Source organism: Taudactylus pleione, unplaced genomic scaffold, assembly GCF_031769625.1.
Source record: "Taudactylus pleione unplaced genomic scaffold, aTauple2 ptg000513l, whole genome shotgun sequence".
NCBI classification, from domain to species: domain Eukaryota; kingdom Metazoa; phylum Chordata; class Amphibia; order Anura; family Myobatrachidae; genus Taudactylus; species Taudactylus pleione.
In genome coordinates this window covers 4,136,610-4,153,118 of record NW_028284915.1, presented here as the reverse complement: position 1 = coordinate 4,153,118, position 16,509 = coordinate 4,136,610, and the positions used below count along the sequence as shown (strand labels likewise).

At 41.9% G+C, this 16,509-nt stretch overlaps 1 protein-coding gene across 2 annotated transcripts in view; it reads right to left on the bottom strand.

Moving 5' to 3' along the window:
* Positions 1 to 16,509, bottom strand: part of TMEM192 (transmembrane protein 192) — a 79,062-nt gene that overhangs the window by 32,135 nt on the left and 30,418 nt on the right. The gene's annotated exons all lie outside the window — the stretch shown is intronic.

Here is a 16,509-nt window from a genome sequence, read left to right as displayed (position 1 = left end):
CCATATAACCCCATCATCAAAGCAAACCAGGAGGTGTTTTACACACACACACACACTCACACACAAATAAGTGACACTGCTGTTGCTTTAGCAGTGATCATTCTAACACCCTGCACCGGTCACAATCCGTGCAGTTCCTCTTTCCTGCCTGGGGTGTCGCTATCTGCTCTGGTGCTTCTAGCACACTCAGCTGATGCAACAAACGTCCAATATACAGACCAGTGTGTGTTAGAAGCACCAGAACAGAGTGAAAACCCAGGCAGGAAAGAGGAACTGTACAGGACGCGACAGGCACAGGGTGCAAGAATGAAAAGTACTTTAGGATGCATGGGGTTGTAGACTGTATCATTGCATTAGATTGCCACAATTTCTTGAACCATAAAAAAATTAATTATAAAATGACTTTGGGCTCTATTTACTACAATCCGCATGTGTAATGCAGATTGTAGTGTGATATTATCGACTGAATTCGCAGTGATAAAGCTCTGTCCCTGCGAATCCCCTCCGCACACTAGTCACGGTATTTTCACAAAAAATACCGTGACAAAGTGCCTGCGCATGCACTGACCGGCCGCAGCTGCTACCCCCCGGTGCTAAGCCCCGTCCCCATCGTTAAGCCCCGCCCCCATGTTCGCGGACCCCCCTCCCTTAATAGCACTTACCTGCAGTCATCGGTGCTCCGGTGATGTCTTCCATGCCTCCGGTCAGCTGATATCCCATACTGCACTGGGACCCGATCACCTGATGACTGGGCCGCAGTGCAGCATGGGAGACCAGCTGACCGGAGGGGAGTCATCACCAGAGCCCCGACCACCGGTCCATGGAGTCAAGTAAATTTTTTTTTTTTTTTTTAGCAGAGATCAGCTTGCGGTCTGTTTAGACCACACAGCTGATCACTGGGACCAGCTCCGGGCTCTGCTCTGCCTTTTAAAGCAGAGTAGGCGTTATTATCACAGGGCTTTCCCCGGTATTTTTTTACAATTTATTTTTAGTAACTTTGGTCGGATCACATTTCCCATTACAATTATGGGAAATGCGATCTGATTACTAAAAATAAGTGATACTTGGGGGTTGGAGTAGAATTTTACGAATTCTACTCCAATTGCCCTGTAATACCTATAGGTGATACTAAAATCATGTGAAAACACCTTTTTTCACTTTATTTTAGTAAAAATAATGTTAATAGAGCCCTTTGCAACATTACTCAGTATCATACAGGATTCACAAACCAGCACTTAAATGACATAAATGGACAGAGTTTGAGAACCACTGCCATAGACAGACTGATGCAAACACATAACTGATACTGAAGTAAAACTACCAGCACTTCCAGCTGGCAGACCATGCAGAGAGATGACATTTAACAGGTATATTGACAGATTCAGTTAGTCTATATGATAATGGCCCATAACACATGGAGATTGCACAATAACAAGACTGACATTGACAGGATGTTATAAGCTGTAGAAAATAGATAGTGAATAGAGAAAATCAAGTCAAGCTTAAATCTAAATTAAATGGAGCAGAGGGGTATTGGGGGGAGGGATGTAGCTCCTGCGACACAGGCGCCTTCAGGAGGATGCTCACAATGTAACTGTGGTATTTACAGTCTGCTTTATTTGTCAGGCTCAAATGGGGGCAGGGAGGGTCCCAGTGCTTCTCCAACCTTTGGTCTCAAGATGTCTGGATTATTTTACCATTAACAAAAAGAAAACAAAAAAAAAGAAAGGAGGAAAACAAATATAGTGTATACTGTGTGAGTCCATAAACATACACTTAATATGATCTACTGTATTGCTCACCATTTTTTTAATGTACCTGAGCCTTGGGTAATATTGCAGTTACCCCGCCGGTGACTGAAAATGCACTGGTGGCTTTCAAACCTTCTGGTAGGTGTTCATCAGGATACTCAGAAAGGGTTACAGAAACGTCTACTGTTGCGTATGGTGATTTAGAAGAAATAATCTTTGAAGATTGTACTCACCATTTATAAATGTGTTAGGATTAAATTACAAAAAAAAAAAAAGTATCAACCATGTGCGTCGGCCATTTGAACCTGTTGACTTTTTAACCCTGTCAACCATATTATTACTACCAGTTATTTTTATGGCGCACACATATTCCGAGAATATTTGTCCATTCACATCAGTCCCTGCCCCAGTGGAGCTTACAATCTAATTATTTGGTGTTAACCTTTACATTGTCAATCGTTTATACCACACCCTAATAATAGGCACTATGTATGTAGTCTGTAATACTTTGAGTAGTAGGGGAGATACAGGTGCACACTAGAAGCACTAAGAATTAGAAATATCAAAATATTTATAATAAACTCCAACAATTAAATTTTTTTTAAGTAAGGTTCTTAGGGGCTTATTCAGCAGTGCATGTAAGTGCACTGGTGAACGCAGATTGCCGATAGACAGGAATCTGTGCAGGTGCCGGACCCGTACCGCGCATTTGCAGTATGGGTTCTGAGTGATCGCATGCAGAGCTTTTTTGACAGTCAGTGATTGACAGTCTGCTGCCATTTGTGGGTGGGAGGGGGCGGCGACAGCCTCTGTTTCCTGAAACCAAAGCATGTCGCCACTGTTGAGGGGGAGGGAAGAGGCCAGGATCTCCGTCAGCCGACAGATATTTCCTGGCCTCTTTCTTGTATCTGCGGCGGACGGCTTGCGTGACCCCATGGGTCATTTAGGCGGCCAATGTTATCACAGTTTATCCGATGCTGCATCCTTGGATACAGCTCCGATAAGTAATGCATGCAGGAGGCATGATGACCAGGGGCACCGAGAGGGAGGGGGAGCGGGTACAGATTACCGGGGCCCGGGCTTCCTGAGGGGCCTGGGTCCGGCGCCGCTCCCCCTCCCTCACAGCAGCCCAGCACACAGAGTGTGCTGAGCTGCAATGGAGACTGCTCGTGGCTGCTAAGCAGCAGCCACAGCAGTTTCCTATGCCTGTGGGGGGAGCGATCACACTGATCGCACCCTCCCTGGCTTTGAGCAGGGCTGGGGGGGCCCAGAGCGCCCTCCTCCCCAGCGCGCAGCACCGCTTTGTGGCGCTGCAAATCTTTTTTTTTTTTTCGGGAAGGGGGGTGGCCATGCCTCCCGCAATTAGGCCATGCCCCCTATTACCCGGGCCCGCCGCGGCTCTCAGCAGGCCTGATGATGACTCCTGCTGCATTACCATAATTGCAAAGCTGCTTGCGTGCAACTTTGCAATTATGTTCTTTGCTGAATCAGGCCCTCAGTACATATTTGTCCACTGTGTATCCTTAGGAATACCTACCAGAAAGTTTGAAAGCCACCAGTGCAATCTGCAATCAGCAGCAAGTAATGTTCAATATTATTTACCCATGACTCAATTACATTCAAGAATCGGTGAGCATATATCATAAGGAGTGTATATTTTCGGACCCACACAGTGTACACCATATTTGTTATATATGTTGCATCTCTAGCCCTGGTCAAAAAAGCTCAAATGGAAAGTGCAGATTAGTGAGTGGTAGGAAGGAGATATTAATGACAAACAGCCGCTGTAAGTTTGCTGCCCCCTATGTGGAAAAAAACTAAAAAACAGGAAATAGGATTGCAGCGCTCTGTCTGTATAATCAATTTACCATGTAGTCTAAAAAGTTGATATGCTGAATAATGATTAGTTATAATTAAATATAATACATTTTTATTTAATAGTTATTAGTTAAAACATGCCATTTAATATGAAACATGCCATTTTAAACACGAACATAAGTACATCTCAATTTAAAAATATACAGTATTTTAAAAGATACAATGCATAAAAACATAAACCTGCAGTATTATGGTATCCACATCAAATTGTATAAAATGTTTGCCAACTATTGCACCACAATATATAAATCATGTTGTTTGAGAGTTATAAAGATTATTCAGTAATCGTTTTGCAACGGTTGTGTGCTAGATTAGGGTGATGATGAGGGTGATCCCTTAGAAATACAGAAAAGATTTCTCTTGATGATACCAGGAGGTAATTACAGGATAGGAAAATTATCAAACAAATCTGAGTACGCACGTCCCATAAAAGGTGGATCACACTTCAATATAAGATGTTCCTCATACCTCCTGCTGCACTTTAAGAGCCAAACTGAAATCCCCATACAAAAATCTGTTTTCCTCTTTTTTTTGGTAATATAATCCAGATATTTTGAGACTCAGGGGTCTATTTACTAAACAGTGTTAGAGTGAAAAGTGATAAGAAAGTGTTAAGGTGCCAGCCAATCAGCTCCCAACTCTCATTTTTCAAACACACCCTGTGAGATGACAGTTGGGAGCCGATTGGCTGGCACCTTAACACTTTTCACTCTGCCTCCTAACACTGCTTAGTAAATAGACCCCTAAAGGTTGGAGACTCACTCTCCAATTTGATCTAGCGATCTTCTAGGAACTTATTGGTTGAGAGCCAAAATTTTCAGCTGCAAAGTCCTAACCTCCGATGGACCTTTTTTCATTGGCACAAGTTATCTTCACTTATTTGTCAGGATGGCAGACAGCTTCCACATAAATAGTCACTTTCTTGGCAATCCCTAGTACTAATCTAGCATACTATACTGACAATCAGATCGCCCATCTGGCCAGCCCACAGGAACCAGCAATGTTTTAAAGGGAGGTAGTTGAAATCCCGACAGCCAGGATGCAGGTGCCTGAAATCCCAACACCAGTCAGAATCCTGGCACCAGCATCCCGATGGTAAGTAGTGGGGTTAGGTGTAGGCACCAACCCATTTTAAAGACTAAACTCCACTGCAGTTATATCCTAATTGCGGGTTGTAAACCCGTGTTTTTCCTTCCTCTGAGACTAAAAGTTCCCTATTCCCCATGTAAAGTGGATTAGCCAAGGTGATCTAAATGGCTTGTCTGACTGCAGCTCTACCCTGCAGGCTGGCATCAATGCTCTTTCAAAGAGAGAGGCATACTGTATAATGGGTGCAGGGTGTATAGTGCACACAGACTGCAGAGTCACGAGGTGCTACACCCCCTCTGCCTAGGGCTGAATAAGCCAGAGTATAATATAACCACAAGATTGTTAGAGCATGGCCGCTTTAAAATGCCAGTGGTTTCCCTTTTATATATATTAATTGGGTGATGAGGTTGTAATCTGGCAGCCTATCATAGGTTAGGGCGTGCGTTTCATGGGTTATATTGGTGATTACGGTCAGTTATTCTTCCTTTTGCATGTTGGAAACCATTCCACCCTCTACTTTTATGAGGCTGTCATTGTTTTGTTGCGGTGGCAGGATGAATGGCTGTATAGGCGATTTGTCAGTTTAGTCGTAGTTGGGTGCACTCTTCTCAGTTAATGAAATAGGATTACATTCCATCAGTGCTTTTGACACCAACCGTGCGGGTGTGTCTAATCCTGTACAGCTGTGCACCAATATTGGAGTTTAGAATGTATGACTTGCTTTAGATTGTCCGTTATCTCGTTTCCGGCGCCGCAGAAATCACTTGGAAAATGGCATGGCCACCGTTTCTCTCCAAAGATCTAGGTGTGTGCAGTAGAGAAGTCACCAAACACATGACGTGGACACCATGTCCCCAGAGACCTGCACATACACAGTAGACTCTGGCTCAGCACTAGAGTCTACTCGGCAACTGTGCCAGGAAGAGGACAGGGCCCGCATGGCAGCTGCCTACAAGCCCCTCCTCTCTAACCACCCCTGGCTGTGGGTGTGCTGCTACAGACTCTTACCATGTCTCTGAATGGCATTTTTCAGTAATATGAAGTGGTGGATTACCAGAATTACCAGAGTACCTCCAATCATTTTTAAAAAACTGGTTGCTATGTATCATAGTGTGATTTGTATACAGACCAAGAGCGGAACTTATGCAATTAAGAAAGTTAATTATAGTACCCAGACGGTAAAACTAATTATATATAACAAATTTAGCTGTACAGATAAAGTCTCATCATCCCATGACAAGATGAAAAGCAAATATAGTATAAACAAATCCTTAGCCCGCTATAAGGTAATCTAAATGTACATTTTATTAAAGATATTATAGAAATATGGTATAGGAGTGTGAAACGCTAGCTACAATGACACACAAGTGTAAATCATACCCCTTTTCCACAAAAGCCCAGGTCTGTCCCAGGATTTGGAGCACTGTTCCAAGCCGAGTAAGACCCAGGATTTACAACATTCCCACTGTAGTGCCGACCCCATCCCACTGTAGCGCCGACCCCATCCCACTGTAGCGCTTGGAGATGGGTCCGTCCCCTGGGGGTAAGGACCTTCCGGGAGGCTGTGATGTCACAACTGTCAAGGGGAGACGGGCAGGGAGAGATTACAGCCTCCCCGTTTGAAGCGGGGATTGGGTAAAAGCCGTAACGGTCCGGACCAAACGGGGAGGCTGTAATCGCTCTCTCCCCGATGACAACAGTCACAGACAGCTTCCGTATAGTACCCAATCAGCATGCTGTATACATGTCCTGGGTCAGAAGACCCGGGTTACCAGTTTCCACTGAGCTTGACCAGGGTTTTACTGAGTGATTGCCGCGCTGCATGCGATCACTCAGAACCCGTACTGCAAATGCGCGGTACGGGTCCGGCACCTGCGCAGATTCCGGTCTACCCGAGTTGACACGGCAATAACCCGGGTATTTTGGCCAGTGGAAAAGGGGTATAAATGGTAACATAGACCTATAAAATGTGGAGCCCCCTGTAAGTGTGATCACATAAACCAACATAAGTGTAAACTCATTGGCATATTTGGCCACAGGAGCTAAGCAGCTCTCCTATTATTTAGTTCAAAACAGGATATTGTGGGCAATGGATTCAGTTCTGACAGCAGTGCCAATGTTCACATAGTTGTGTGAATCTGTGCTACAGAGCGAAAATCCCCAAATACTCCTATGGCGCGTGGGTTACACAGAGTTGTTCTATCTTATGGGTGTGTTATGGGAGTGTTGATTGAGTCTCTGAAATAGTTGCGTACACAGACACTCAACTGCTGACATAGGAGGCCACACTCAGTCCTTGCACATTCCGACGCACGGACGCACACAAGGGAAGGACTTTGTAGCGGCATTTGCATAAAGTCACTTATGAGTGACCACCAATAGACCCAGCCGCGTCCTGCTCTGGATCAGCTCCTGCATATATCATCTTATGTATAATGCCACTGATCATAATTTATCTCACACAAGCGCCTAATAATTACGGTTTTCAAATGATTTCTCAAGCTAATTTGACATTTTCTTCCATGTGTACATAAAAGGATTTATTTTTAAAATATACATCATCACACAGTAACAACTAGAACAGAATTATATGGAGAAAGAAAAAAGGAGGTTGTAAAAAGAAAAGAAAAACTATCAAACAGAGAAAGCAAGTAGGTTGTATATATAATGTTGGATATAAATACTGACTTTCATGTGTAATCTCCCCCATAAATATGATTACACAGCAGTCAGAATTCCAGTACAAAGGAATAATAGGGCTGCACTCCCAGACGTCTACTTCTGCCAATAGGAGGTTGACATCTTATTACTGTGGAGAAAGTAAACTTTGGGGTCAAAGGCTAATAACATTTGACACATTCCTTTGGTACACACAATGTTTCACAATGGTTGCAGTTAAAGTCAAACCAAATAGGCATCACCACTTGTGCACCCTCGATAAGCAGCGTTACAAGTGAAATAAAGGGCAAACAACCCCAAATGCACCCAATATCAGAAACAAACAATATGAAGATATGACAGATGGTGAATTACACACAAGGATGTTTAGTGCGGAACATAAACAATGGTCTCCAATTAGTTTCCCTGTAGTGTGCACTGTAGGTTCTATGAGGGGTCTAAGCAATAGGTGGCCACATGGGTTATAGCCCAGAGGTGCAGGGGAACACATTAACATTATCTATTTGGACCAAACGTTTAAAAAATTGTAAGAACCACCATTAATGTATATAGCACCTACACAGGATGATGAAGCACTTTTCAGAGAATATTCACATCATTTTCTAACCCAGAACACAGACAAACATGCACCCGCTAGGCTCCATTCCCTCAGAAGATAATATCAATAGATGTCTTCTGCCTACAAACTCCTTTCTGAGAACATAAATAGTGTCCAGAAATACAGTAGTGACAGAAAGCTAGAGACAATTTCTAGGCATCCAATTTGTAAAGACCCCCAAAAAGGGGAAAAATTTATTTTAGACTGGACAATATTCAGGGGTTGTGGCACATAGTAAGTATTTAAATTTAGAAAACCCCAAAGTGTTCAAATGTGCCATAACATTGGGATTGGACAGAGATGGCCATAAGTAATCAGTAAGTAAACACACTTTTAGGGTAACACCTCTAACCGATGTAAGAGAAATATCTGGTATAGCACCATAATAAATGTGTACAAACAGTATGTCTTTTGCCATTCCAGATAGGAAAGGAGAGCTATTAGTGAGGTTTGATCTGAAAGAGCATAATAAAAAGACATTAGGATGCTAGACCAGAGGTTCCCAAACGTAGTCCTCAAGGTTCCCTAACAGTTCCGGTTTTAGAAATATCTATGGTTAAGCACAGGTGACCAATTCAAATTGACTGACGTACTAATTAAGCCACCTGTGCTCAACCATGGATATCTCTAAAACATGCACTGTTGGGGAGCCTCGAGGACCGCATTTGGGAATCTCTGCGCAAGACAATAAGATCCAGTCAATTAGGGTCCAGACAAAGATGCCTTTTTTTGCATCAACCAAGTAAAACCATTTGCCATTCTGCCTGCTGTTGTGCATGATAAATCATGTCAACCAACCTATGGTGTTACATCTCTACTCCCTCGCATGTACAGGTCTACTTCATTCAAGGTGATCCGATCTTGTCAAATGTTGGGATACACTTTGGGGTCTCTATATAGTGATAGAAGGTGATATCTTACTGGATGCCAATGCTATATACAATGAAACCTGACTGATAAAATTCAACCACAGTATGTGAATAAAAAAAGAAAATAAATGCATTTTAAAGTCTCGGTAAACTGAAAGACAGCATTGCTTGTTCTTTTCTGCCATTAATATATCTGTCATTACTCAGTTGCTGTCCTATTCACCATAAAGATATATATAGTTTTAAGATCTATGTCCTTTTAATGTCATGTTTTGGGAAGAATGTCGTTAATTGCTTTCTTTAGAGTAGCATTTTGGGAGTAGTATAAAAGCAGTGGTTCCCAATCTCGGTCCTCAAAGTACCCTCACAGTTCAGGTTTTAAAAAATATCCATGTTTTTGCAAACGTGGCTTAATCAGTGCCTCATTCATTTTGATTAAACCATCTGTGTGTAATCATGGATATCCTTAAAACCTGGACTTGTAGGGTGCCTTGAGGACCAACGGCCAGATTCAGAGTTGTACAACTCCATTGGTGGGTGGACTGTACATGCGCAAGATTCATACTGCGCATAATGAGTTCTGCAAGATCGTACGCAGTGCCCCCAAGCAGCAGTGATTGACATGCTGAGGCCGTTTGGGGGGGTGGGACGGGGTGCCGCTGCCAGCATTTCCAGAAAATGGAGGCATGTCTGCCCGATTTTCTGGGATCACAGAGGCCAGTGTCAGTATCTTCTGTCACAGATTTACTGGCCCAACAAGCAGGCAGGAGGTGGCCATTCTGAATAAGCTTGAGCTAAATCAGATGGCTAATGCTGGAAACATCGCGACCAATGGGCATGATGTTGATCCGATCAGGCGTCTTCCGACGCAGCCATCATATCCAATATGCCAGGAAGAGGCGTAATTTTCCTTCAGACGCCTCCAGCAGGCATTAGCATCTTTTTCGGAAACCACTGGTATAGAGTATATTGTTACAATCTACAGTACAGGCAATGTATAAATGTGCACAGATAGGTATACTAGTTTGAAGAGAGGAAGTTTAAACTTGCCTGGAAACCTAGGAAAACACAGCACAAAGTAATCACAATCTGCTGTAACAATCTACTATAAAGATTGCTTGAGATTGGATTCCAAGACCACAGTGACAGATAAAGAGAGTAATATTGGAAGACTTCTCATTTAAAAGTTCAGGAAGGTTAGATGCAAATGCAACATTCCAGTGTATATCCAAAAAAGAACAGAGAAACATTATTTAGAAAGAATTTACCCGCATACAGACATAGCCAAAATAAACCTGCGGATTTATCACACCGTGTCTCAGAGTTTTCTCCATCATTTTATTTTCTGCCTGACAGTCCTGTCTAGCAAAAGCAAATACATCTAGGCACTAAGCATGCAGAAATACAACCCCAGAATACGATGCAGAAACCACAGCAAAAGAGATATATATATATATATATATATACACACACAGACACACACACACATATATATATATATATATATATATATATATATATACACACACATTATATATATTTATAAATAACACATATAGACAAATAGTCCTATGAATAGTAGACCAGAGTGACTGCAAGCAGAAAAGTGTGTGTTGCAGTTGAACATGAGACATTCCTTACCCTGAAAGCAAAAAGAATGGTTCTCCTGTTCAACATACAAATTATACCCCTTTTACACTGGCCAAATAACCCAGTCTATTGTAGTGTCAACCCGGGTTGCGGCTCAACGTAATAGGGTCCCACTGACTCGGCTATACAACCCAGGAAGCAAGCAGCGTTGGACCAAGGTTACGAGGCGTTGCAAACATGTGACCTGGGTCATCGAAACCTGGGTCCCGTTTACAACATAGGAACAACCTGCTGTGACCTGGGTCATCGAAACCTGGGTCCCGTTTACAGCATAGGAACAACCTGCTCTCCAGCACTTGGAGATGATGTCATCTCCAAACGCTGGCAGAAATATTAACACTGCACCCATGTGCAGTGTAATTAGCTCTGCCCTGGAATAACCTGGGTCAGAGTAGAAATGTGAACAGGGTCTGTCCTGGGTTGGAACAGTGTTCCAAATCTTAGGTCAGACCCAGAACTGTGGTGTAAAAGGGGTGTTAGTCAGTTCAATATATGTTGTCTATGGTGTAAATTCTTTCACTCCACTTTGCTTCAATAGCTGTTCTGAACATTTTAGGTATAGAAATATGGTATAGCACCTTCCTCTGCCTCCAAAGTAGCAGGACAGCAGCAACCAAGAGCCCCTAAAAATTAGGAGTTGCTCACCCCCAAGTGATTCAGGAACCACCATTGTTTTCGCTGTAATTTAAAAACGTAATCATTGACACACACAAAGAATGCTCTTCTACTGGTTGCTTGGGGAGAGCAAAATGTTGTATTGTGTTAATTTTGATGAATGTCCTATAACTGCACATTAAGAATAACATTTGCCATAAGTAGTACAAAGACTTAGAGGGGTATTCAATATGAAACGTTAACTTCACTGTCGAAGTTAACGTTTCATATCGGAGTTTTTTTCTGCGTTAAGGTATGGTGCGCGCTCCCGCTTATCCCCGTATTCAATATAAAATTAACGAAAACGGGAAACTCCGAAGTTGGATTTGTGTAAAGTTACGAATTTTTCCTTAAAATAATTGTAAGACCCCCCTAAAGTTGTAAAAACATGGGGGAACACTATGGGTACCCCCGTTTTATCCTTTAATTGAAAGTCGGGGATTTAAATAGCTGCAGCAGGTATTTCTTTCTCGACATTGAATAAGTGATGCAGAAGAGCACTTAGGTTATTTTTTTTGTTTTTTTAAGTGGTCCCATCAAATTTGGGGTAAATGAAAATGGGTACTAGCATATTTTTAAGTCCCTAAAGTAAGTTTTTAAAAATTCTGCATTTGTGCACCTGCCGCTATAAATCTATTCTAGAAAACATCTGCCGCATCCTTGCAGAATAGCCCTGAACCTATTTCCCTATTGTTAAACAATTTTTTCCCATTTTTTTTTTTCACCCCAATTTTTCAAATTAATTTTTTGAGGTGTCCCTAATTTTTTTTTTACTTTTTTTGACACAGTTCTTTTTTAAATGTCATTCCCAGGGGTGCAGGCTATTTTTTTAAAGCCTGCACCCCTAAACCCCAATTCTGCACTTTTTTTCGACACCTATTCAATGGTGAAAAGTTATCCCCGTTTTTTATCAAAGACTTTTCAAAACTGCGATAAGTCTTTGAAATTGAAATTGAATATGGTGTAAAAGTAAAACCTGCGATAATGACGTCATACCTCCGATATTAACGCAAAAACGATGTTATCGCACCCATATTGAATACCCCTGTTAATCACATATTTGTTGCAATTAATCAAGATCCTAGAAGGTTAAATGATCTGCATTTAATAAGTGACTTACCTTATGTAAAAGAACTAAAATATACACATTTACATTTTGTAATATATATGTATATAGAGTTTCACTTTTAAAAATGCATTTCACTCTATGGACCAGGTAGAGAGGGAAGGAACAGCACTGATATGTTTTTGTGAATAAGTGACTTTATTTAAAATAAACAGCAAAGTAAACCCAATTTATGTTTCAGTCCTTCTAAGGGACTTCCAGCAACCTCTAATGATAGCCCCTTAGTTAGACTGAGACGGACACCAGGACCACTATGCTTTAAGGCTACTATATATTAAACAAAGTCAACTTATACCCATTTTACACCGGAGCTAAACCCGGGTTTTTGAAGGGTTAACCCGGGCAGCTCCCTGGTGTAAAAGGGGACAGAGTTGGATCGCCGGGTCGAGTGACCCGGCAATCCAACCCAGGTTACTAGCAGGGTTTAACACGGGCGTAGACCGTGAAACCCTGTTATGAGAACAGCGCACTCCGGGTCACGATGACCTGGAGCGCGCTGCTAGCCGGCCGATTGGTCCAGCTTCAGTGGCGCTTGGAGATGACGTCATCTCCAAGCGACCACTTTCACTCCGCAAAAGCCAGGTCTATGCAGACCCGACTGCGGTGTGAGCAGCGCTGACTCGGGAATATCGCGAGTCGGCGCCAGCAAAATTCCGGGTCTGATCCGGATAGGAACTTTGTTCCAACTCCGGGTCAGACCTGGAATTTAGGTGGAAAAGGGGTATTATTCACAAAAAAGTGCTGTTTCTTCCCTCTCTGCAGAGAGGCGGGAGGGATGGAGGGATGGATGAATGGATTTAAATTGTGTTCACACTAGAATGGCTGCATGCAGCTAAAATGTGGCTGTGCAGCTTTAGCAACATAATTACATATAATACATAATTCTTTATTCTTCATCATTAAAGTTGACGTAAAAATAAATAAAAATAAAATCTGCATAGAACAGAACATAGAACAGAGTGTACTTATTACTGACCCTAATAGTCAAAGTCATGTTACTGACGCAATCTTATGCTTTCCTTGGCTATTCTCAAACATCTTTCCTCAATGTTTAAGAACTACAAATTGTGTTAGTGCAATAGAAGTAAATAGAATAATTATAACAAAATATATATGCAATTAACATAATGGCTGAAACCTACTTTCATGTGTAGGGGGTATGAGAAAGGTGTTCTCACAGCCCACCACCACAGTGTAATGCTAAGGAAGAGAGCAGGATCCGGGAGAGTTCTTTGCTCCCCAAGAGTCAGGAAGAACCCCAGATATCTGTAGGTAAGTATTGATAGCACAGAGTAGGATACGGTGTGGCTTACATAGTCCATAACAGGGTTCTAGTGCCTCATACTAGTAAAGGTGTTGGTGCTGGAGGGATAGCACACAACTATCAAAAGTTTATCATAGGAGTCAATTTGGTCAGAGCTGCTCTCTATGCCTTTGGGGTCACCCCCTCCACCTGCCATCTATCAAAAGTCTCAGAAATGTACAGTAAGCAATGAATTTGGGGTACGCTGATAAGGCCCATTTCCAATGCATTAGTATCAGGGTGTGCTACATAACAGAATTTGGACAGAGTTTTTTCATAAAGAAGCTCATTAGCTTATGTGGAAGTATAAATGAATAACATATGTTAAACTGGTGCAGGTGTATTTGGCCAGCTAGCACCACCTTGTGGCTGCATGTGAAACATTTTAAAAGACATTAAAAAGGCACCTTGAGATACATACTTTAACAAAAATAATAATCATCCTAATGTAAAACAAAACCTTTATGACATTTGTCACTAGAGACATGTGCATTTTATATATCATAATATTTATTTATTAACAGTAATTTATATAGTACACAAATATATATTTAAATATGTTAAAATATTAAATTTTGATTAGACTCTACATAGTATAGTTCTCTATAACCTGTCACCTCTCCCAGTATTTGCAATGTGGACTAATTAAGTATTTAATCTGTATAAACAAAAATGTGCACAAAATTATCATTTTTTCCTACATTTTTAAAACAATCCAACCAAACCACTATAACAAACATGTTCTTCCATTAATACCTCTCCTCCTCCCACCTGTCAGCACAGAATAATAAACTACCCAAATACAGTTACAGCTAATTAAGCAATGCTGCAATGTAGACCAATCCCAAAGGCTATATTGTTAGAAAAAATAGCACTAGAGTTCAACAATAAAGTTCATACTTTCTCAAACTTGTCTGGGCAGCTTCTCCACAAGTAGACAAGTATATAGTTTAGAAGAGCGTCGTTAATGCTCTCTATCCACATTAATGCTCCCTATCCACATACTGCTGACAGCAGTTCCGGAGATTCCCACTGTAGTATTATATTCCCTCTGGCACAAAACAACAGTGGAAGTAAAAAAACCAACAAATTATTTTTGAGGCTCAAAGAGTCAGTAATTCCAAGCAGAAACAACTCAAAAGTAATAATCTTCAATCTTGGGTCAGGTCCAATTGTATGAGAATGTGCAGGTGGTAAGTATGCCCTATAAAGTATCCTCTAAGATAGTGGTTCCCAAACTGTGTGCCGTGGCACCCTGGGGTGCCTTGGGACACTTGCAGGGGTGTCTCAGGTTGGGGGTCCAGCTCCAAATCAAATTATTTATAGTCAATGTAATGTAAATATGTAAACAAAACAGAAGCGCAAACCTGCCCACCACCACATAACTGAACCTAAGGATGACAGGTTAGCACAATTTACTTCACTTTACTACATTTCTTTCTGAATTTCTCAATAACAAACGTTTGGCTTAGGGGTGCCATGAATACAATGCTGATACTCTAGGGAGCCGTGGTTCAAAAAAGTTTGGTAACCACTGCTCTAAGGTAATGACGCAGAAAAGAGCGTCGTCTCCTCCCCTGCTGGATGATGACTTGGAGTAATGTCCAGACGCTCTTTTCGCACATCTTTCAAATGGGAAGGTGGAAGTAAGAGATCACATATACAAGTGAGGGCCTTAGACAAGGTTGGTGACAGCAATTCAATTTATTTTTAAGAATGTCAATTCGTCTGGTGCTTGTACCCTAATGGCCTGCCTCCTATGAAATGTATCCTTTAACAATGTAAAATGTAGAAATATTAACCCTATCAATTAAAAGTCAGATAATTCCATTTTGTGAGTGAAGATGAGGTTGCCCAATATTGGAGCTTAAGATGAAATACTTGTTTGAATCAACATATTCTTCATACATGCAGTGGCGTCACAAGAGGGGTGCGGGCCGCACTTGGGTTTTACCCGCAGAGGGGTGACACCAAGGTGCAGATTCCCCCTCAGTGACAGGAGCCGGGTGCTGCACTGTATAATAAGTGCAGCACTCTGCTCCAGACAGCTGTGAGTGAGCCGGCCGGCACTGCACACAGGGTAGTCCGAACCTCTGGCACCCCCCCAGTAACAACAAGACCACAAGGGTTCGGCCACGAGGCAACGACCCCTTCCCGGCAGCCCGCGGCATATCGTCCTTCCCCGCGGCATATCGTCCTTCCCCGCACCAGGTGCCACTGTTTATAGGCACTAAGCTAGGCTTGATCCACCACATCAAAAGGGGAAGGGTTATTCCCATTGCTAATCCAGGAATATAGAAGGTTAGCAAAGCTTTCCTAGGAGGCTGCATTCTCGGGATTCTGGGAAATTCAAAAGGACAGATACATTAATAGGGAAACTATCTAGTATAAATATGCGATGCCAATGTGTGTAAAATAAAGAGATGGTGGAGTACATATAATTGCGCATAGGAAGCAGCCTAGAGAAACTAAAGCTGGCCATCCACTATACAATTTTCTGTCAGATATCTGTCCAACCTGGCTGGTTGGAATGAAAACCTGGTAATGTATGGGAACAAATGACAGTCATCCATTTGCTCACAAACACTAAAAAATAGCCAAAAATGGTTGTTCAGACAAATTGGTTAAAACACACGAATTTAACCAATTTGAACAATTTTTTTTGTCCTTTTTTCAGTGTTTAAAACCATTTGATCGACTGTCATTTACTCCCATACATTACCAGGTTTTCATTGCAACCAGCCAGATTGGACAGTTATCTGACAGAAAATTGTATACATACAAATACCCAAAATTATAGAAGTGAAAATTCCTAAATGGGGCTAACAAAAGTAGGTCATACAAATATGTCCCTTAGACATCAAGGGAGCAATCTCCAATGTGGCACATACTCTTTGGAACAGGGCTGCAAC